We start from the raw sequence: 24,438 nt of genomic DNA, 5'->3' as shown, positions 1-24,438 counted from the left end.
GAATTTTGTTACTTACCGTAAATTCCTTTTCTTTTAGCTCTTATTGGGAGACCCAGACGATTGGGTGTATAGCACTGCCTCCGGAGGCCACACAAAGCAATTACACTAAAAAGTGTAAGGCCCCTCCCCTTCTGGCTATACACCCCCAGTGGGATCACTGGCTCACCAGTTTTAGTGCAAAAGCAAGAAGGAGGAAAGCCAATAACTGGTTTAAACAAATTCTCTCCGAGTAACATCGGAGAACTGAAAACCGTTCAACATGAACAACATGTGTACCCGCAAACAAACCAACAATCCCGAAGGACAACAGGGCGGGTGCTGGGTCTCCCAATAAGAGCTAGAAGAAAAGGAATTTACGGTAAGTAACAAAATTCCCTTCTTCTTCGGCGCTCTATTGGGAGACCCAGACGATTGGGACGTCCAAAAGCTGTCCCTGGGTGGGTAAAGAAATACCTCATGTTAGAGCTGCAAGACAGCCCTCCCCTACGGGGAGGCAACTGCCGCCTGCAGGACTCTTCTACCTAGGCTGGCGTCCGCCGAAGCATAGGTATGCACCTGATAATGTTTGGTGAAAGTGTGCAGACTCGACCAGGTAGCTGCCTGGCACACCTGTTGAGCCGTAGCCTGGTGCCGTAATGCCCAGGACGCACCCACGGCTCTGGTAGAATGGGCCTTCAGCCCTGATGGAACCGGAAGCCCAGCAGAACGGTAGGCTTCAAGAATTGGTTCTTTGATCCATCGAGCCAGGGTGGCCTTAGAAGCCTGCGACCCTTTGCGCTTACCAGCGACAAGGACAAAGAGTGTATCCGAACGGCGCAAGGGCGCCGTGCGGGAAATGTAGATTCTGAGTGCTCTCACCAGAGCTAACAAATGTAAATCCTTCTCATACCGATGAACTGCATGAGGACAAAACGAAGGCAAAGAGATATCCTGATTAAGATGAAAAGAGGATACCACCTTCGGGAGAAACTCCTGAATAGGGCGCAGCACAACCTTGTCCTGGTGGAAGACCAGGAAGGGAGCCTTGGATGATAGTGCTGCCAGCTCAGACACTCTCCGAAGAGATGTGATCGCTACCAGAAAAGCCACTTTCTGTGATAGTCTAGAAAGTGAAACCTCCTTCAGAGGCTCGAAGGGCGGCTTCTGGAGGGCAACTAGTACCCTGTTCAGATCCCATGGATCTAACGGCCGCTTGTACGGGGGTACGATATGGCAAACCCCCTGTAGGAACGTGCGCACCTTAGGAAGGCGTGCCAAACGCCTCTGAAAAAAGACGGATAGCGCCGAGACCTGACCTTTAAGGGAGCCGAGCGACAAACCTTTTTCTAACCCAGATTGCAGGAAAGAAAGAAAGGTAGGCAATGCAAATGGCCAGGGAGACACTCCCTGAGCAGAGCACCAGGATAAAAATATCCTCCACGTTCTGTGGTAGATCTTAGCGGACGTGGGCTTCCTAGCCTGTCTCATGGTGGCAACGACCCCTTGGGACAATCCTGAAGACGTTAGGATCCAGGACTCAATGGCCACACAGTCAGGTTCAGGGCCGCAGAATTCCGATGGAAAAACGGCCCTTGGGACAGTAAGTCTGGTCGGTCTGGGAGTGCCCACGGTTGGCCGACCGTGAGCTGCCACAGATCCGGATACCACGCCCTCCTCGGCCAGTCTGGGGCGACAAGTATGACGCGGCTGCAATCGGATCTGATCTTGCGTAGCACTCTGGGCAAGAGTGCCAGAGGTGGAAACACATAAGGGAGCCGGAACTGCGACCAATCTTGCACTAGGGCGTCTGCCGCCAGCGCTCTTTGATCGCGAGACCGTGCCATGAAGGTTGGGACCTTGTTGTTGTGCCGTGACGCCATTAGGTCGACATCCGGCACCCCCCAGCGGCGACAGATTTCCTGAAACACGTCTGGGTGAAGGGACCATTCCCCTGCGTCCATGCCCTGGCGACTGAGGAAGTCTGCTTCCCAGTTTTCTACGCCGGGGATGTGAACTGCGGATATGGTGGAGGCTGTGGCTTCCACCCACATCAGAATCCGCCGGACTTCCTGGAAGGCTTGCCGACTGCGTGTCCCCCCTTGGTGGTTGATGTATGCCACCGCTGTGGAGTTGTCCGACTGAATTCGGATCTGCCTTCCTTCCAGCCACTGCTGGAAGGCTAGAAGGGCAAGATACACTGCTCTGATTTCCAGAACATTGATCTGAAGGGTGGACTCCTGCTGATACCACGTACCCTGAGCCCTGTGGTGGAGAAAGACTGCTCCCCACCCTGACAGACTCGCGTCTGTCGTGACCACCGCCCAAGACGGTGGTAGGAAGGATCTTCCCTGTGATAATGAGGTGGGAAGAAGCCACCACTGCAGAGAGTCTTTGGCCGTCTGGGAAAGGGAGACTTTCCTGTCCAGGGATGTTGACTTCCCGTCCCATTGGCGGAGAATGTCCCATTGAAGTGGACGCAGATGAAACTGCGCAAACGGAACCGCCTCTATTGCCGCCACCATCTTCTCGAGGAAGTGCATGAGGCGTCTTAAGGAGTGCGGCTGACTTTGAAGGAGAGCCTGCACCCCAGTCTGTAGAGACCGCTGCTTGTCCAGCGGAAGCTTCACTATCGCTGAGAGAGTATGAAACTCCATGCCAAGATACGTTAGTGATTGGGTCGGTGACAGATTTGACTTTGGGAAGTTGATGATCCACCCGAACGCCTGGAGAGTCTCCAGTGCAACATTCAGGCTGAGGTGGCATGCCTCTTGAGAGGGTGCCTTGACCAGTAGATCGTCCAAGTAAGGGATCACAGAGTGTCCGTGAGAGTGCAAGACTGCTACCACTGCCGCCATGATCTTGGTGAACACCCGAGGGGCTGTCGCCAGACCAAATGGCAGAGCTACGAACTGAAGATGGTCGTCTCCTATCACGAAGCGTAGAAAGCATTGGTGCTCTGTAGCAATCGGCACGTGGAGATAAGCATCTTTGATGTCTATTGATGCTAGGAAATCTCCTTGAGACATTGAGGCAATGACTGAGCGGAGGGATTCCATCCGGAACCGCCTGGTGTTCACATGCTTGTTGAGCAGTTTTAGGTCCAGAACAGGACGGAAGGAGCCGTCCTTTTTTGGAACCACAAAGAGATTGGAGTAAAATCCTCGCCCCCGTTCCTGAGGGGGGACAGGGATCACGACTCCTTCTGCTCTTAGAGAGTCCACCGCCTGCAGCAGGGCATCTGCTCGGTTGGGGTGTGGGGAGGTTCTGAAGAACCGAAGTGGAGGCCGAGAACTGAACTCGATTCTGTACCCGCGAGACAGAATGTCTGTTACCCACCGGTCTTTGACCTGTGCCAGCCAAATGTCGCAAAAGCGGGAGAGCCTGCCACCGACCGAGGATGCGGAGGGAGGAGGCCGAAAGTCATGAGGTAGCCGCTTTGGAAGCGGTTCCTCCATTTGCTTTCCTGGGGCGTGAGTGAGCCCGCCAGGAATCTGAGCTCCCTTGTTCTTTCTGAGTCCTTTTGGACGAGGAGAATTGGGCCTTGCCCGAGCCTCGAAAGGACCGAAACCTCGACTGCCACTTTTTCTGTTGAGGTTTACTTGCTCTGGGCTGTGGTAAGGAAGAGTCCTTACCCTTGGACTGTTTTATGATTTCAGCCAATGGCTCACCAAACAGTCTGTCTCTAGATAATGGCAAGCTGGTTAAGCATTTTTTGGAACCAGCATCTGCTTTCCAGTCCTTTAACCACAAGGCTCTGCGCAAAACCACAGAATTGGCGGACGCCATAGCGGTACGGCTCGTAGATTCTAGGACAGCATTGATAGCATAGGTCGCAAACGCAGACATTTGCGAAGTTAGGGACGCCACTTGCGGCACTGCTGGATGTATGAAAGCATCCACCTGTGCTAAACCAGCTGAAATAGCTTGGAGTGCCCACACGGCCGCGAATGCTGGAGCAAACGACGCGCCGATAGATTCATAGACAGATTTCAACCAAAGGTCCATCTGTCTGTCGTTGGCATCTTTAAGTGAAGCGCCATCCTCTACTGCGACTATGGATCTAGCCGCAAGCTTGGAAATTGGGGGATCCACCTTTGGACACTGGGTCCAGCGTTTGGCCACCTCAGAGGGAAAAGGATAACTGGTATCCTTAGAACGTTTAGAGAAACGCTTGTCTGGATGAGCGTCGTGTTTCTGGATCGATTCTCTGAAGTCAGAGTGGTCCAAAAAAGCACTTAATTTACGCTTGGGATATAGGAAATGGAACTTCTCCTGCTGTGCAGCTGCCTCCTCTGCAGAAGGGGCTGGGGGAGAAATATCCAACAGTCTATTAATTGCCGATATAAGGTCATTAACCATGGCGTCACCATCAGGGGCATCCAGATTGAGAGGGGCCTCAGGATTAGAATCCTGATCACCGTCCTCAGTCTCATCACAGAGAGACTCTTGTCGCTGAGACCCTGAGCAGTGTGATGACGTGGAGGGTCTTTCCCAGCGAGCTCGCTTAGGCTGCCTGGGACTGTCATCTGAGTCAGAGACTTCAGCCTGTGATGCTTGAGACCCCCCTGAAGTACGGATTAGTTCCAACTGAGGGGGACCGGAGAGCATAGACACAGCAGTGTCCATGGTCTGAGCAACTGGCCTGGACTGCAAGGTCTCCAGGATTTTTGCCATAGTCACAGACATTTTATCAGCAAAAACTGCAAAGTCTGTCCCCGTCACCGGGGCAGGGTTCACAGGCGTCTCTGCCTGGGCCACTACCACCATAGGCTCTGGCTGACGAAGTGCCACTGGGACTGAACATTGCACACAATGAGAGTCGTTGGAGCCTGCTGGTAGATTAGCCCCACATGCAGTACAAACAGTGTACACAGCCTGTGCCTTGGCACCCTTGCGTTTTGCGGATGACATGTTGCTGCCTCCTCAGAGCAGTACAGGGTGTCCAGCCAAGAAGCGACCTTACAGTGCAACTATATATATATATGGTACCAAGAAAAAAGTACACTAATATAACACTGAGGCACTAGTGGGGCCAGCACTAAAGTGCAGCTTACCGCCCGCTTAGGAGCGGGTGTGTGGTCGCCGAAATCCCTTTAGTCTGGGTCTCCCAGAGCCTGCTGCCTTTCCCCAGCCAGACCGCATGTGTAATGGCTGCCGGCTTCCTTGTGGAGAGGGGGGGCGGGCCCTGGGCGTATACAGACGAAGAGCGGGAAGCCTGCTTCCCACTGTGCCTAGTGAGAGGGCTGGAGCATGTAAATAAAGCTCCAGCCCTCGGCGCTGCCAATTGAGCAGCGTCTCTCCCCTACCCTGATTGACAGGGTGGGGGCGGGAACGAAGCGGCGCTAGGCCGCAGAAGCCGGGGGCTAAAGTTAGAAGCGCCGCCGCCGTAAAAGCGCGGTCGGCGCAAAGTCCCCGGCGCACCACAAGTCGCAGCTGCGCCGCCGCTCCAGTAGCGGTCGGCGCAGTAGTTCCCAACATGTAACGTCACTCAGCAAAGCTGCAGTGACCTAACCCCAGCGCACAGCGCTACTGTCCCCGGCGCACTATAACGCTCAGCAAGCCTTGAGAGTGTCCGTGCCTGCCGGGGACACAGAGTACCTGAAAGTTGCAGGGCCTTGTCCCTGAACGGCACTCCCGCTCCAAATCCAGCAGGTTCTCTGGGTCTGTGGATGGAGCCCGGCCCCAGGGCTTGGGGGCCGGCAAGATCCCACTTCCACAGAGCCCTCCAGGGGATGTGGAAGGAAAACAGCATGTGGGCTCCAGCCTCTGTACCAGCAATAGGTACCTCAACCTTACAAGCACCACCGCGGGTGAGAAGGGAGCATGCTGGGGGCCCCATATGGGCCCTCTTTTCTTCCATCCGATATAGCCAGCAGCTACTGCTGACTACAAACAGTGGAGCTATGCGTGGATGTCTGACCTCCTTCGCACAAAGCAGAAAACTGGTGAGCCAGTGATCCCACTGGGGGTGTATAGCCAGAAGGGGAGGGGCCTTACACTTTTTAGTGTAATTGCTTTGTGTGGCCTCCGGAGGCAGTGCTATACACCCAATCGTCTGGGTCTCCCAATAGAGCGCCGAAGAAAAATAATGCAATCATGCGGGAACTACACAGGAAACCTACAGCCGTTAATATGGTACTCCATTTTGACAGCACAAATCCCCCACACATAAAAAATTCCGTTCCTTATAGCCACTTTTACGGCTATATAGAACAACTAATGACCCTGAAAAATTGCAAGATTTAACAGCTGACTTAAAACGTCAAAAAAAGAGGTTACCCGAATAACATTATTGAATAGGCAAATTATAAAGCTCTGAAACATTTCTCCAAAGGGAGAGGATATAAGAAAAAACAGAATAAGAGAGAGGCTAGCAGATTTGTATTCTGTTTTAAATATGGTCCAATGGATAGTTATTCAGTCAATCATAAACAAAAACTGGCATTTTATAGAGAAAGATGAAGATTTGAAAGAAATGGCTGAGCAAAAAACAATAATAGCATTTAAAAGATGCAAAAATTTGGGCGATATACTAGTGAACAAAAGATATACACCACCGTTTAACTGGCTACAAAAATTAAGTCCTAAGGGAATTATAAGTGTGGTAGCTGTTCTTTTTGTAAATTCCACTGCTTGGGAAACAGTTTGAAGATCGGCAACAACTGGCATGTTACCAGACAATTAATCACATGCAAAACTAAGATGGTAGTGTATGTGCTCTTCTGCCCTTGCGGCATGTATTACATAGGGAAAACTATTCGCCAGCTGTTTGTCAGATTCAGGGAGCATCAAAACTTTAGAGATACCGGTATAGGAGCAAACAAAATGATTGCACACATTAGAGAGGCACACGAAGGCAACAAAAATGTGTTAAAGTTTGCAGGTCTAGAAGTAGAGGAGACCAGAGCGGAGGGGGGGGACCTCCACAAGTTATTACTACAGAAAGAAGCACAATACATAAAATTGAAAGGACTGGGCCTCCTAATTAATCTATTTAATGGGTGTTACCCTATAAGAATAGGATACCTGACTCACATGCTTGTAGATCTGTTGAAGTGCTTGCTGAGCACGAATCGGACGTCATCTGCTGTGTCGGATGTCTGTTTGTTTCCTCCCCCCATGAAATTGATGTAACCTGTTGCTGAAATAAAGGTATTTCTTAGGCTACTGCTCAGTGAATGCCCTGCTCTTTTATATATATTTTTGGTGACGGCTTTTTGTTTTTTGTTTGTTTCCCCGTATTTTAATGAATTATTAAAAGATACATTTTATATTACCCAGCTACTCACTCCTCCAGATTTGTGGGGTATTTTGCTCTATGCTATTGTTTTTTTTGTGAATTTGTAATAATTGGACTTATTTTTAGTCCTCTTTTAGAAAATATTAAAAGGTATGTTTTAAACTTGTATTTTCTCAGTGATTAGTACACTGGATTTCCCATTGAGGATTTTTTGCACAAGTGCACTTTGATAATGAACCTATTGAACTAAGTATGTTTCTACCCACAAGCATTTGCATGTGCGAGGAATTAAAATAAAGGCTAACTAAAGGTTATGGTTTATATAATATGACTTAGTGTGGTACATGCTATATCTCTATATGTCCGCACCTTAGTATATTGTAACTTGGTTCTATTTTTGCACAAGTGCACTTCTGATAAGTATGAACAAATGTTTATTTTTTAACTCATTTTTATTGGAATACTTTATTATTTATATACTTTGGAAAGATAAATGCAAGTGTATAGTCTATGATGACCTTTTCTTCGGTCTCTATCTGTATCATATCTGGTATGTACTCTTGATGAACCTATCTGGGGAAAAAATGTTAAGTAATGAGCATACTAGTGTAAGATTGTGTCTATAAATAACTAATAAATAGTATACATACTAGAGCAGCGGTTCTCAACCTGGGGGTCGCGACCCCTAGGGGGGTCGAACGACCAAAACACAGGGGTCGCCACCTCTCTCACCTCCCCATCCACCTTCCCCCGTATGCCAGGACTGCTAGCTTTGGGATCCCCGCAGGAAAATGAATCGATCGCGCATCGGATCTAGGGAGATACCAACTTCCGACGTCCCCCCTTCTTGTTTGGTGCAGCCAGGACAGATCCGGAATCTGTGGCACGTATCTGGCAACGGAATCCAGGGACGCAGGACGAACGCGGCTGCCGACATCGGTAATCGGCTTGAAGGGCTGCGGGAGAGCACGCCATAAAGGAGCCGTTCGGTACCCAGCAGTGATCCGCTGCCATCACTGTGTTACAGTGTGCCCCCGGACAGACACCTCCCCCATCCCCTCCGGAGTAACAAGTAAGACTCCCAGACATTGGGAATCTACCAGTTATTTTTGTGGCTCAATAACTGGTCATTTAAAGCAGAATGTCCTGTTTTATACTTTTATGCACTGACTGTGGGCTAGGGGGAACTGGATGAATCTGGAGGGAGGCTTTCTATGAGAAATGTGCCCAAGAGCTGAGGGATGGAGCTTGCTGACCCAGCTATAGGAAACCTAAAAGAAGTGACAAATGGAGAATTATCCCTGTAATAAGGAAGGATGTCTAATTAAGGGCAGGGCTGTCTTACCCATTGGGCACGGTAGGCGGCTGCCCGGGGGCCCCTGAGTCCTAGGGGCCCCTCTGCCCGTAGGTGGGTTAAACAGGTGTGTAGGGGAGTTAATCATGAAAGGAGCCGGGTGGAGAAGGACCTTCCAGCCTCCTGCACACAGAGGGGTAAAGGACCTTATCACATGACCCGCAGGTCCTGAAAGTGTAAAGAACAAGCCGACTACAGAGAGGAGATGGGGGAGGACCAGGATCTGTAAGTGTGTGTGAACCTGTGTGTGTATATGTCGGTGTGTGTTTATATGTCAGTGTGTGTGTGTATAAAGAGACAGTGCTCTGACAGTGCGCTGTTAAGACGGCCCTGATTAAGGGGGGGGGGGACGCTCCACAATCCATAACATCGCATTACGTGTGTCCGGCGCCGGACACACTTAATGCGATGTTATGGATTGTGGAGCTGCCAAGAAGATTATAAAGATGAATTTCTGAGCATTCCTGAGGATGAAGAAGATAAGAAAAGATGTATTAGGATGCTATTCACTGCACCCACAAGGTAATGGCAGCAGCTTCATAGGGTCCAGGGAGGGTGACAGGTGCGCTTTAAGCATGTGAATACGGCCCCCTGGTCATAGTAACAGGTGTGTAATAGAAGACAACACAGGGAATAGTAAATAATAGGAAACTTTAACAAACTCTTTAGACGTGACTATCTTTTATTTTTTCTTTAGCAAACCGTCTCATGACAATGAATCGTGTAGAAAAGAATATTAAGAAAAGAAAATACACTAAGGATTTCTTGCAGTATGGTTTTACCTCAATAATTACAGCAGGAATTGAGAAACCACAATGTGTTGTTTTTTGTGAAGTTCTCTCAGCTGAATCTATGAAGCCGAACAAACTAAAACGGCATTTTGATAGCAAGCATCCACTCTTTGCTAGCAAGGATATCAGCTATTTTAGAAGCAAAGCTGATGGACTCAAGAAATCTAGATTTGACACTGGTGGCCAGTACCATAAACACAATGTAGCAGCTGTTGAAGCGTCATATTTGGTGGCACTCAGAATTGCCAGAGCTATGAAACCTCACACCATTGGTGAGGATTTACTGTTGCCAGCTGTAAAAGACATAGTTCAAGTGATAATTGGAAATGAATATGTTCAGAAATTGAATGCAATTTCCTTATCTAATGACACTGTCCACAGAAGAATAGAGGACATGTCTGCTGATATTCTTGATCAGGTGATCCAGGAAATTAAATCTGCACCACTACCAATATTCAGTATCCAGCTTGACGAATCTACAGACGTGGCAAACTGTGCACAGTTGTTGGTTTACGCAAGGTATATTAATGATGGCGACTTTAAAGATGAGTTTCTTTTTTGCAAACCGCTTGAAACAACAACAACTGAACATGATGTTTTTGATGCAGTTGGTTCTTTTCTAAAATCGCATTACATCTCCTGGGAAAAGGTTTGCGGTGTATGCACAGATGGCGCTCCTGCTATGCTAGGACGTCGCTCAGGATTTCAGCGTTTGGTACAAAATGAATCGCCAAAAGCAATCGGAACACACTATGATACATTGCCAAATATTAGCGACTAAGACACTGCTGCAAGATTTACAAGAAGTAATGAAAAGTGTCATAACGTGTACATTTTGGTAAGTCGAGCGCCTTAAACAGTCGGCTGTTTTGCCAACTGTGCAACGATCTAGATGCGCCAAACAATGCTCTGTTATTTCACACTGAAGTCAGATGGTTGTCAAGAGGAAAAGTTTTAAAACGTGTCTTTGAGCTTCGTGAGGAACTGAAAACGTTTTTTTTAATCAGAAAGCAAGACCGCAATTCGAAGCACTGTTTAGCGATATAACTGAGCTGCAGAAAATAGATTACTTGGTGGACATCTTTGTCATTAAATTTATCCCTGTAAGGACCAAATGCAACGTGCCTCGATTTGTCTGAAAAAATGAGATCATTCCAAATGAAACTTCAGCTTTGGAAAGATAAATTGGATAAAAATAAAATTTACATGTTTCCTACATGATCTGCCTTCTTTGAGGAACATGACATTGAGCCAGACAACAAAATTATGATAACTTCTGTGAAAGAACATTTGCACATGCTTTCAGAGGAAATTTCATTATACTTTCCTAATCTACCTGACACCCCATTTGCACTTGCCAGAAGTCCATTCACAGTGAATGTTGAAGATGTTCCGGAGACAGCGCAAGAAGAGTTCATCGACCTAATTAACAATGATGCAGCGAGAACAGATTTCTCTACAATGCCACTGACAAAATTCTGGATTAAGAGTTTACAGTTATATCCTATTCTGTCTGAGAGTGTGCTGCGCCTTCTTCTTCCTTTTCCAACAACATATCTTTGCGAAACAGGGTTTTCAAGATTGCTGGTAATCAAGTCTAAATACCGAAGTAGACTTGTTGTGGAAAATGATCTTCGCTGTGCCCTTGCAAAGACTGCCCCAAGAATTTCTGAATTGGTAAGCAAGAAGCAACCACAACGATCTCACTGAATTTGGCAGCATACTGTAGCAAAATATTGCACTGTTGTTTACTGTTATATTTAAACCCATGCTATGCCATGGTGAAATGTTATTTAAAATTGTTGTTATATATAAACCCATGCTATGCCATGGTGAAATGTTATTTATTGGAATTCGTAATAAATATTTCTCAACATATAATTGTTTTTGTGATTTTTTAAATTATGTTTGATTTGTAGCAATGAGAATACATAATGCATATCAGATATTTACATTCCGAATCATAACTAGCAAAATTACAGTTTTAAAGTAGCCACCAAAATTATTTTTTGGGTTGGGGGTCACCGCAACATGAGGAACTGTATTGCGGGGTCACGGCATTAGAAAGGTTGAGAACCACTGCACTAGAGTATCTTGCACCATAACATCAATTGTCTATGGATGATAAACACACTAGTGGAATTTCGATACATTCCAAGTGTGGAACATAGCAGAATATATACAATATTTTTTATGGACACTGAAATGTATATTGAAAGTATCCATATATGAACTGATTATTTGTCACAATTATTTGTGGAGCATGAAATAGGGTTATTTAGTTATTCCCCGTTCTAGGGCACTTAAGACCAGCCGTCGTTGAGTCGGGGCGTTATAGTTCCCACAAGAGGGTGCCGACCTCTGTGGCCAGGTAGCGGCGAAATCAGAACTGGATTGCATTTCCCTATTATTTGCTCCTTAAAACATTCTGTGAGATTGTCTGTCACAGACTTGTTTATCTGGTGCCTAGAACGTATATTGTGTTCTTAGGGTATTGTTCTCACCCACCTTCCCCATCCATCCAGTTAACCCATGTTTAGAGAGGGGGAGCCAACGTTGAGTAGGGATGTCATTTTTGCATTTAAGAGGGTGCTGACCCCTGCAGCAAAGTAGGAGTAACAATAGGGAGAACTTAGGGACTATTTGTCCGTCTCCTACCCTTCCTTCCCTCTATCCTCTCCTTGTGTGTTATTGGGTTTTACAAACCAGGGTGGTGGGTCATATTACAGTGTCCTTTTTTTATTGAGTGAGACCAAACTAGGTCTAGTTACAAAGAAAACTGAGCATTAGATTTTCTGCCTTTTAAAGTCTGGGGTCTAATTTCCAAACAGAAAAACCTCAATTATGAAAGGGCAGAAGAATAAAAAGACTTTTAAAGCCTTCTACATATCATAGCAAATATTTCATAAAAACTCTTCATCTACATGACGATCCTAAAGAATTTTCTTCTGAAAAGTCCTGTGGAAGAAAAGGACAAACATCACTAGTGTTGTCTTTCAACTGGATTTAACGGGGGCTCATGGTGACCGTTGAACATGTAGGACACAACTTCCCGGGGATACAACTGTCATCATACAAAGCAAGAAATTGCCTTAAATTTAATGGTGTGATCATCGCAAAAAACTTGAAAGACAAGATTTCTAAAAAAAATACTGAGGAGCATTTTGATACTTTTTCTGAGCGGATCGGACCCTGTCACATTGGAGAAATAACTATCTAAAGTCAGTGATCTGGGATCTTTCTCCCCGCCGCCTCCATTACTGTGCCCACAACTGCTGCTGTTATATGTATAACAGGGCCTGCCTAGTTAAGCCTCTAATCAGTTCGAACTTTTAACTCAGTATTTATATCAAATATTGTCTGTATACCATCTCCGGCCCCATAGTTGTCTAATAAAAGAAGAGATTTTACCCATAGTGAAGCCGTCATGAGACTCTACCACAATTATAATGCTCCCGGTCTGCGACTGAGATCTAGAGGGGGCGGTTCCTAGGTGTAGTGCGGTTATTCCTCCTCTCATCTTTAGTAAAGAAAAGACATTAGACATATATGCACATCCATCAATTAAAGCAAATACTTATCAATTTCTGCGAATAACTTCTGCTCCATTAACGGTGAAAGTCGCAAGATGAAACTCGAGCAGCGGCCATCTTAAGTTCAGCACAGCGTCTATTAGTATCATCATCATAGCAACAGGCTATCAAAGACCTGGTCTCAATTATAACTAATAAAAATCCACCAGTAAAAGCATAACACTACTTTTAAGCTATTGGCAACTTTAATAAAGAATATTCTTTTCTTATTGGTAATTGAAGCGGAGACTTGCCTATTATACATAAACTGTGAAAGCGAAATGTGCGCATGGAAAAGATATTTTGATGGTCCTCTGTCCTTTTAAACTTTGCTTTAAATAAACTTTGCACCCCAGTTAAACTTATATATACCTATCAAATTCTTTTAAAGGGAACCTGTCACCCCATTTTTCACCTATAAGCTGCGGCCACCACCACTGGGCTCTTATAAACAGCATTCTAACATACTGTATATAAGAGCCCAGGCTGCTGTTTAGAACATAAAAAGCACTTTATAATAGTCACCTAGAAGGTTGCTCCGATGCACAGCAGTCGGATGGGTGGCACCGTTCTCCGGGACCAGCGCCTCCCCTTTCGGTCATCTTGGTCTTCCTTACTTTGAAGCCGCAGTGCATGACATGTCTACATCATACAAACGCGCCAGCATTGGGGTCCTGCGCAGGCGCACTACAATGCTTTGATCTGCCCTGAGCAGGGCAGATTAAAGTGCGCCTGCGCAGGACCTCAATGCCAAATTTCCTAAATTCACTTGGGTTGATAAGTACATTACCTACTTGGGAATAAAAATCACTACAGATTTTAACTCCTTAGCATTAAACATGGAAGACCTTATTGAACCTACTCAAAAAGATACTACTAACTTGTTTTAAGGAGTAACATGGCTTGGCAAAATAATGTCTTTTAAAATGTTGGTATTGCCCAAGATCCTTTACTACTTTAGAGCTATTCCTCTAATTATCCCATCTAATTATATAACCAAACTCCAATCAATAATAAATAATTTTGTATAGAACAAAAAAGGCCAAGACTCTAAAACAGTACATTAATGAAACTTAAGTTCATAGTTGGATATGGTTTGCCAAATCTTAATAGTTACTATAAAACTAATATTATAAAAGTGTTTATTGGCTAGCCAGTGAAAATTTGCTATCATAGTTACATTTGGAGTCTACTTGGACCAATCACTCTTCTCACGGTTCCCTTTTGTTGTTTCTTCTTTTAAACCCTAAATTTCCTCTACCTAGCTACCCTACTTTAGCTTCTACGATTGTGGTCTGCGGGACCCTCTTGTACCCCTCTGACATCCAGTATCTGAACCTTGCATATGTAAGCATAATTTAGTAGTTGGCCTTTTATATATTAGGTGATTCACCTTGCCGATGTTATCTTTAATGGCCATATGTTCGTTCAGGGATGTTTACGGGTATATGCTGACATCTAGTGGACAGAGATACAGTACAAAATATGTATTATGGTCATACCCCTGTACCCAGAGGCAAAAAGGGGGGGGGGGGCTGCCATCTCAACAATAAATAACAAAAAGGGCACAAAGCTTAAATGTTCATTGAGCCCATCTGGCTGCAGAGTTTTCAGAGTCCATATCCACTCCGTTTCGCGTTGTGCAAGGAGTCGGCTAATATTGCCGCCTCGAACCCCAGTTATGATCTGATCTATCCCTCGTACCTTCAGTAAGGTGTGGTTACAATGATGGTATTGCTTAAAATGCCTCGGTATTGTTTTAAGGCCCTCAATGTCCACCTCATCTACGGCAGCCTGGATGTCACGAACATGCTCTCTCACACGGACCTTCAAGGCCCGTGTGGTCAGGCCGACGTAGATGAGAGGACATGGGCACCTAGCATAATAAACCACAACCTTGGAGAGGCAATTAATTTTTCTCTTAATCGGGAAGACTTTCCCACCAGAAGAGGTAAAGTCAGTCGCTATTTCAATATTGGGGCATGCAATACACGAACCGCAGGGTGAGCAGCCAAATCTATACCTCAGGGAGGAGGAGGAGGAGGACACAAATGGAGAACAGCTTTATCCTTCTTGTCATAGTGGCTAGACGTTAGTATATCTTTCAGATTTCTAGCCTTACGGGCCGCGACTGATGGTCTATCAGGCAAGTAGTTCCGAAGAATGGGATCGATGGTAAGGATGGACCAAAAACGGGACATGACGTCCACCATTCACTGTGAGTGATATTGGGTAATCATTCTCACATCGTTAGAGGTCTTCCTCGTTTGACCCCCGAATAGCAACTCAATACGTGATGAATTCCTGGCTCTATTATAGGCCTTTTTAATCGACCTGTTGCTGTATCCGCGAACGCGGAACCTTTGTTTAAGCTCAAGAGCTCTGGATTCAAATGTCAAATCGGAGGAGCAGATCCTCCGTAAACGGAGGAACTGCCCCACGGGGACTGCCCGTACAACGTGGGCGGGATGGGCCGAGGTGGCATACAAAACTGAATTGACTGACGTGTCTTTACGATATAAGTCAGTCGTCCTAGGAACCATTTTCATTCTTCGGGGCTGATCGCTGCCATCTTCTTCATCTCTTTAAAAGGAAAGAACAGGAATACCCATGTTAAAACAGAAAAGTTTGTTGTTCAAGGACAATATCAATGAACATATTCACTAATTATCTGCAGCACTGCCATCTCTTCAACTCCATCCTTATCGTTATGGACCTTGTGTGAACAATGGGTGCGATTAATATTGTCAGGACTTCCTGTGGTAGCGTGCAAGGTCCTTGGATATGTTTTAATCCCCTTTTCCTGTAGATGATGCAAGCAATGTATTTCAACTCTCTTGTGTGGCCACGGTCAAGTCAGATGGGCAGCCATGAGATACTTGAAGCTTCTCCAAATTCATTTGGCTTCACTCCATGATTCAACAATAGTTCTGTCCCTGATATGAGGTCCGATTTAGCAATAAAAATTAATGATGGGGGGGCGTGTCTGGAACTCCATGAGGCAAGACGCCTGAGGCCTGAGCTCCTTCGCCCGGGATCATAAAAAGCACTTCTACATCAGCTCGGAGGATCCGAAATGGGGAAGAAGAAGCCCCCAAAGATGTCTAAAGACCCTGGGACCCCAGCAGCATTCACCCTGGACTCCTACCTAACAAGGGAGCCGCCCGGCGAGCAGGAGCAGGAGGAGGCCCGAGCCGGGGAGGTGACTCAGCATCTCTCCCCTCGCCCAACAGCAGCAGCAGAGGAGACTGCACGGGGACTGCCGGTACGTGCTGCAGGGGGCAGAGGGATTGAAGAGCGGGGTCCAGTGAGCGTCGGCGGGATGGAGGCTCCCCTCGCGGTCAAGATGGCGGCGGCGGGGAAGACGCGCGGGGACTCACCTGTGGCCCAGCAGGAGCGTGGAGGCGGTGAGCCGGAGGACCCGGAGTATCCCCGATCTCCCAGGCCAGGTGAGCGACTGCCGCTCTCCCTAGAAGCGAGCCCTGGGAGCCAAGTGAGGACGGAGCAGATGATGCCGCCCCTCCCCCCTCTGGAGGTGCTGGAGCGTGGCGGCGGCTGGAGCCCCGCGGCCCACGTGGACGCCACACTGAGTGCAGTGAATGGCACAGAGTGGGGCGTAGGGGAGCAGGGACTGGAGAGCAGAAGATGTGGGGGAATGGAGGATATGGCAGGAGGCAGCGGGGAGGCTTTAGGGGGCACATATGAGGCCCTGCAGAGTGCTGGAGTCCCCAGACCCCCATGGGACAGTGATACAGTGCCGGGCAGTGACTCCCTGTCTTTTCCACTGGAACCACCAATGCTGCATAATGAGACTCTCATCCCTAGGCCCCAAAGACCCCACAAAGTAATAAAGGGCCCGGGACTTCGGAGCCCCGGGTCCCCCTCCGATCCTCCAGGGGTAGATAATACCAGGCAGAGGGCCCAGGAGAGGGCAGGGGCCAGCCTTTCCATCACACAACCTATGTGCCTGCCTGCTGAGTGGTGGGAGCATGTCCAACAGCTCCCTACCAAGAAGGATTTTCAAACACTCATTTCTGAGGTTAAACATGCCTGTAGATCTGAAATAGCAGTGGTCCGGCAGGATGTCATTTCCATCTCTAAAAGAATAAACCAGCTGGAAAATGACCATACGGAAGCTAGAACAACCATCCGTCACCTCCAGTCCCAAACCTCCTCTCAGGCTGACGTCATAAGGGAGCTGCAGCGTCATATTGAGGATCTGGACAACAGAGGCAGACGCCATAATATAAGGGTCAGAGGCGTACCCGAGTCCCAAGCAAAGGAGGACGTCATAACAATTTTGCAGACTATATTCAACTCACTTGTGCAGCAACCTTCTGACCATCCAATTCCCATAGATAGAGCGCATAGGGCTTTACGCCCTAAAAATCTGAAAGGGAACCCAAGGGATATTATCTGCCATATCACTGACTTTCAACTTAAAGAAGAATTAATGCTTAAAGCACGACCGCCAAAACAAGTGATGTACCGAGGTACCAAAATCCAGTTATTCCAAGATCTCTCGTGGTTAACACTCCAGCAGAGGAAGGCCCTCCGCCCACTACTCTCGTCTTTGAAGGATAACAACATTCTCTACAGATGGGGGTTTCCGTTTAGCCTCACCGCACGGCGAGGAGAGACGCAGGCCTGCCTTCGGGCCCCCGCTGATCTTGAGCCTTTTTGCCGGGCCTTTGACCTCCCTCTTCCAGATTTGCCAGATTGGAGTATGCCCCAGCAGATGCCGCCACTTCCTCAGACCTGGCAACCGGCTACTACGCCGCGCAAACGACGCTCCAAGAGTTCGAGGGAAGAAGAACCTACTTGACTAAGCTCTCATGTGAACTTATGGTTACCTGTAGAAGTTACTTCGTCCTAATGGGTTTACCTATACAGTTCTCCATATCTTTGTGATTTCTCCGTTTTAGATGATCCCGGGGGGGGGGGGGATTGGGGCCAGTGTGCTAGGCTTGTGGAGTTTTGCCACCTACCCACTGGCAGAGTCGTACTAAATTTTTTCGCACTCTAGTTTATAGTGCAGGTTATATTCAGTGTAATACTCTCTACTCTGAGTAAATACAAGTCGGCTCTGGTATTGGGATAGTGGGCGGTTAGTTTCGACTGCCGTATGAAAATTCCTATTTTATAGTTGAACATAGTTATGTCTGAGTTTGTTATTTTAGGTCTTGATAAGATCCACAGGTATGCAACTTATCAAAATGTATCGGCTATATCACAGAGGGGTTCAGGGGGATCGCCTGCCACGCACACTAAACGAAAGTCTCAGATATTAGCCTCCACACGAGCACATCTAGAGGTCATGAGATGGCGAAGATAATGAGTCTTAATGTTAAGGGGTTGAATTCTGATGTGAAGAGGAGGCTGGTCCTTCAGGAGATGCGGAAGTCAAGGGCGGCAGTAGTGTTCCTGCAAGAAACACACTTTACAAACAAAGGGTCTTTTAGCTTTGCCCGCCATTGGTTTCCTCAATCCTTTTCAGCCACAAACTCAAAGAAGAGAGCAGGGGTGGCCATATTGATTTCCCGCACTTGCCCATTTCAAGTGGGCAAGTGTGAGGCAGATCCGTTAGGTCGCTATCTGATTGTCAAGGGAACTTTGAATGGGAAACGGATAATCCTCTGTAACCTATATGCCCCTAACGTCAATCAGCTTAAATTTGTTTCATCTGTCTTGGCGCATCTTTCAGCAGATCGTGGGGCCATACACATTATAGGAGGGGATTTTAACATGGTGTTCTCGGAGAATGCTGATAAATTGCATGCACTCTCACATCCCGTAAGTCAACACAGATCATCACAATTATCTGTTGGTTTCCGCAGGCTGATCCGTAAACACCAATTGTATGACCTCTGGAGAATAGACAACCCAACAGCAAGACAATACACCTTCTTCTCACATCCGCACAACTCACATAGTCGAATAGACTACTTCTTTGGCAATATCCCCACACTTAGAGCACTTCAGCAGGCACAGATTGGTAGCATCACCTGGTTGGACCATGCCCCCGTATCGATATTTCTGAACCTGACAACTGCCCCTCTAAAGAGAACCCACTGGAGACTTAATGAATCTTTATTAACTAACATTTCCTCTCGAGAATCCCTCCGACGGGCCATACAGAATTATTTTACGGAAAACTCTGTCACCTCCATCCTTCCCGCTAACTATTATTCCCAAAGCCGGTAAGGACCCGATGGAGTGTGCGAGCTATCGCCCGATTAGCCTCTTAAATTCGGACCTCAAGATATTTACTAAACTTTTAGCTGAACGTCTAATTGGCTCCCGTACTTGGTCCATAAAGACCAGGTTGGGTTCGTTCGCTACCGTCAGGCGGGAGATAACACACGTAGGATTCTGGACTTGGTGGAGGTGGTGAACAGGGAGGGAGGGGAGGCCCTGCTTCTAAGCTTGGATGCGGAGAAGGCCTTCGACAGGCTGGACTGGTCCTTCATGTTTTCTGTGTTGGGCCATTTGTCTCGGCATTAAGAGGCTTATACTCGTGTCCGGCAGCGACAATTCGCCTCCCTCACGCTCACTCAGAATCCCTTCCTATCAGAAATGGAACGAGGCAGGGATGCCCACTGTCCCCTCTTTTATATGTACTTAGCATTGAACCGCTGGCAGCTCAAATTCGGCTTAACCCAGATATTATGGGGGTCAAAGTTCGGGAAAAATCCTTTAAGGTGGCTTTATTTGCGGACGATGTTTTGTTGTCCCTGACTAACCCTGTTGTCTCACTGCCAAACCTGCATGCAGTCTTAGCCCAGTATGCGAGGTTCTCGGGATATAAACTTAACTCAGATAAAACGGAGGCATTACCCATTAACATCCCGGAAGGTAAAGTGCGGTCCCTTAAGCAAAATTTTAAGTATTCCTGGCGTTCGGACTTCCTGCGATACTTAGGGGTTAAAATAACCCCCAGCTACAAAACAATATATCAGACAAATTTCCCACCCTTTATTCGAGACGTTGAAAATAGTCTAAAGAAATGGTCTTCCCTGCAGATCTCTTTTCTAGGCAAAAAAGCCACAATTAACATGTCAATAATCCCGAAATTTCTGTACCTGTTCGAAACACTTCCGGTACGAGTCCCTATGGGGGTGTTGAAAAGAGTCCAGTCAATGCTTATGCAATTCATCTGGCACTCGGGGAGGCATCGCATCCCAGACTCAGTCCTGTGCGCACCACGTTCAAGAGGGGGTCTATCGTGCCCGAATTTTATACTCTATTATTATGCCTCTCATTTACGTACTCTGGCCTCTTGGACAACCCTACCAGCATATAATAAATGGACGGAGATTGAGAAGCTTTGGATGGCACCTTTCCACCCAAGCTCTTTAATCTGGGGCCGCCCTAGTGAAACTCATTCGAGAGATCTTTTAGGCCCAATGGCATTTATAAGGGAGCTGTGGCGGCAGTGCAGGAAAAAGTTCCAACTGGCAACGCAGTCTTCCCTACTCACTCCCTTCCTGTTCACTCCACACTTGACAGAGGGCATGAGCCCGGGGGTGGTGGGGCAATGGGCAAAGGCGGGCTTGTACTGTTTTCGTGACATTGTTAACCGAGTCACCTTAAAATTAAAGACATTCTCAGACCTACGACACCAGTACAAATTACCTCTCTACCTCCATTTCTCATACCAACAGATAGCGCATTTCTTCTCGACCGTTAGAGGGCAGATGGCGTCATGTCGTCCCTCAACTTTTGAGGCCCTCTGCTCGGGACGCACTTCAACTAAGGGCTTGATTTCAGCCATCTACAACATATTGTCAAGAGGGAACTCTTTAGAGATAGTGAAGCACACATATATGAAGAGATGGGAGGGCTGGATCGGTCGACCTATATCGGAAGCACTCTGGTCGGTGATATGGACTAGGACATTTTGGTCCTCAGTCAGCACTCTCTATAAGGAGAACCAAGTCAAAGTCCTTATGACATGGTATCACACTCCAGAGCTTCTGCATAAGTTCAACCGTTCCTATCCAGATGAATGTTGGAGATGTGGACATGGGGGAGCTTCATTATATCATATATTCTGGACGTGCCCAGCTATCGGTGGTTTTTGGGAGGAGGTGGAGTCCCTGATGGGTAGATTGGTAGGTAGAAATCTGAGTAGGGATCCGGTGGTATATTTACTAAACGCTCTCCCTTCGTCTTTAAGCAAATCTGAATTAAAGCTTCTCCTGCATATTCTCACCGCTGCCAAATGTCTAATATCATTATTCTGGAAGAGGGTAGCACCGCCGTCAATCTCAGATCTTTATGCTAGGATAAAAGACGTGAGAAATATGGAGAGGTTGACGGCCCAGCTCCACAACACAATGGATGGATTTGTAAAGATATGGTCTCTGTGGGATGATTTTGGAAATACGTTCCAGATTTGAGCCCGAATAAGTGGTGTTGATTTCTTTCCCCTTTCCAAGACCGAAGTGTGCTGGGGGATTCTCCCCCCTTTTTTTTTTTTTTTTCTACCTGATATTACATCTGTGTATTGCATAATGTATCTAACGGCATACCTGGGACATGTCTCCTTTACTTGTCTATCTGTTTCTGATTTACTGTAAAACTTGTTTAAAATCTTTTTTCAAAAATAAAAAGTTGATTAAAAAAAAAAAAAAATAATGATGGGGTCTCATCAACTATATATTGAATGAGAGGCTTCAGATTGTCTTTTTGCACGAATGGTTAATATTTCTTCCAAATGTTGAAGGCATATCTAGATGACAACTAAAAGAAGCCTCCCTGGAATCCAAACACAATGACTTTCCACGACTCTTCAAAAAAAAATACATATAGCATTCGTGCTCACTCAGCGTTGACTGTAAATGTTCGGCCTCTCCTTCTCTAAGCACTCCATGGTAATCACAAACAATGTACCCCTTTTTAAAACCATAAGGGGTGTACAGTGTTTGACCTTTCTGTGGATCATCTATAATTACTAGGTCTTTCCAGTCTTGTGATTCCACCAAAGCTTGACGTTTGGCACTGTAGTCTTGATCCCCTCTTCTTGGTCGAGGTTTCCATGCATGATGGACATCTAGGCCAGGTACATAGATGTCCCACTGCTGTGGTCTCACATAACCAGTTAAATCATCAAAGTTGGGGATATGCTTGAAATGATCCATGAGGGGAATAAAAAAAGATATATTTTATATACACATTACACACTGAAAAAAGTAAAATAAACTATTCAGGAATCACATCCCACATCCCATAGAAGACAATGCCATTAACTAGACAGCTTTCAAATTAAAATAAGAATATATATATATATATATATATATATATATTATAATCTACAAAACTTACTAGCGGCATCTAAAACCCTTAAATTGTACTGCTTCCGCCTCCATTTTTTCTGATCTTTGCAAAATACCCAGTGTACCACCTGCAGGTAGGAAGAGACGGTGGTTGCTTGTCTATTTTTACAGGGTGCTCATTGTTACGGTTGCTGTGGCTCTGGAGACTAGGTCCTATCTTGGAGCCATTGCACATGTGCGGGTGACATCATCGCTGACACGAGGTCACATGTCTCTGACACCTTCTATGCCGATTGGTCGCTGGTCATGTGCTTGTGACGCTTTGCTCGGTGATAGGCCAGCGTGACGTCATTGCTGTCATTCTGGCAGCGGATTGGCTCTGGTGTCCTCCATCCTGGATGAGGCACAGAGTCTATATAAGACCCTGACGCACGCCGCCCGGCGCTCAGTCCTCTTGGTTCATGCATGAGGGTAGACGCCCTGTGCACGTCCCTCTAGGCATCTCTCTGTCTATGTTAGGTGAGCGCTACCGGCAGGGTAGCGTTCTTATACCTTACAGCTTCGGCTGCAGTCCGTATCCTTACCTCTTAGTGGAGCGGACATAGGCAGGTGCCTGAGGCACATGGTCCGGCTGGGCCTTGTGATTCTACTCGTAGGTGGACGTTGCCGCTAGGGTAACGTTCCTTATACTGCGTCTGGCAGTTGTTCATATCCTCGCACACTAGGGGAGCGAACAGAGGTAGGAGCTTTGTGCGGCTTATGCTGCTGTCCGTCTCTTTTGCACCACTAGAAGAGCGGACCTAGGCAGGTGCCATATCTAGTGGTTCGTGTCCTCGCACACTAGTGGAGCGAACGCAGGTAGGAGCTTTGTGCGGCTTACGCTGCTGTCCGTCTCCTGGCACCACTAGAGGAACGGACCTAGGTAGGTGCCATTTCACACTCACTGCTTTTGTCTCTGTGATCTTTAACAGAGACCATTCCACACACCCTCCAAGTAAGGGAGAAATTGCTTTATTTTCTAATTATATTCCTCTGTGAGTTTAACAGAGGTATTGCACTCTGCACTTGTGCTATTATTTTTTACAGTGGCACACTTATATACCCCTTATCCTCTGCCATAGTCTGCAGCAGAGTCTTTGCACGGTGGACCCTGACTGTCTGACATTCCTTTAGGTTTTATTATCAGACAGCCCCCCATAACACACAGGTTGGTTTGAATGATACAGGGTCAAATACTAATGTGATAGGACCTTTAGGTTTCCTGCAGATTGAATCCACAGTCAGTGAAATAATAGATGATACACGAGTTGCTACTCAGTATTACTGACAGTGAACTGAGCAGCGGAGTATCTTATGACAACGAGAGAGCGGGTTTTAAAAGGGGTGTAAAATCCTCCTGGTTTCTGCACAAGTGCAGGTAATAATTTTGATTTATTCCAGGATATGGTGCTACGTGAAATGAAAGCATTAATCTATCCAGAGCTGCCGAATAATTTAACGCTAAAGGAAAGAGGCATTGTCAAAAATTAAATCGCTAGACAACGTAACCATCAGGCGAGCAGACAAAGGGGGAGCTAGTGTCTTAGTAAAATCTGATTATGAGAATCTCTTAGACAGTTGAATAATATGGAGGCTTGTGAAGTACTAAAAAGTGATCCCACATCGAAATATAAAGAGCAACTACGAAGTCTGCTTAATAGTCAAGTATTACAAGGAGCTATATAGAAGAGCCAGGCAGAAAAACTATCAAGTATTACAAGGAGCTATATAGAAGAGCCAGGCAGAAAAACTATTACCATCTTTGCTGAAAAAAACGCATTGGTATTTAGCTCCAAAAATACACAAGGGCAATGAAACCCCTCCCCCACCACCCCGGCCATCCTATTGTCTCGGGAGTGGGCTCCTTGACGGAGCCCCTCTTGAGATATTTAGATTGGCTTTTACATCCTTTGCTAACCAATATCCCCTCATTTGTACAAGACACAGGTGATTTGATTAAACATTTGGAGGGCTTTCAATGGCAGCCGAATTTCAAATGGGCTTCGCTTGACATAGAAAGCCTTTATACTAGAATCCCGCAAAAATTGGGGTTAGAAAAAATAGTTGATATGATGGAAAAACTAGGGAATAATAAAAAAATGGTTGATTTTGTTCAAAATGCTCTGACCTTCATATTGTCTCATAATTCGTTTAAGTTTGGTAACACCTGGTATAGACAAAGGAG

General features: G+C 46.5%; 1 pseudogene; it reads left to right on the top strand.

The window, feature by feature from the left end:
* Positions 1–9,287: 9,287 nt before the first annotated feature.
* Positions 9,288–11,074, top strand: LOC142312798 (zinc finger BED domain-containing protein 5-like; annotated as a pseudogene).
* Positions 11,075–24,438: the final 13,364 nt, after the last annotated feature.

The sequence above is a fragment of the Anomaloglossus baeobatrachus genome, chromosome 5 (assembly GCF_048569485.1).
Source record: "Anomaloglossus baeobatrachus isolate aAnoBae1 chromosome 5, aAnoBae1.hap1, whole genome shotgun sequence".
NCBI lineage: Eukaryota > Metazoa > Chordata > Amphibia > Anura > Aromobatidae > Anomaloglossus > Anomaloglossus baeobatrachus.
This window is presented reverse-complemented; position numbering and strand designations above follow the sequence as displayed.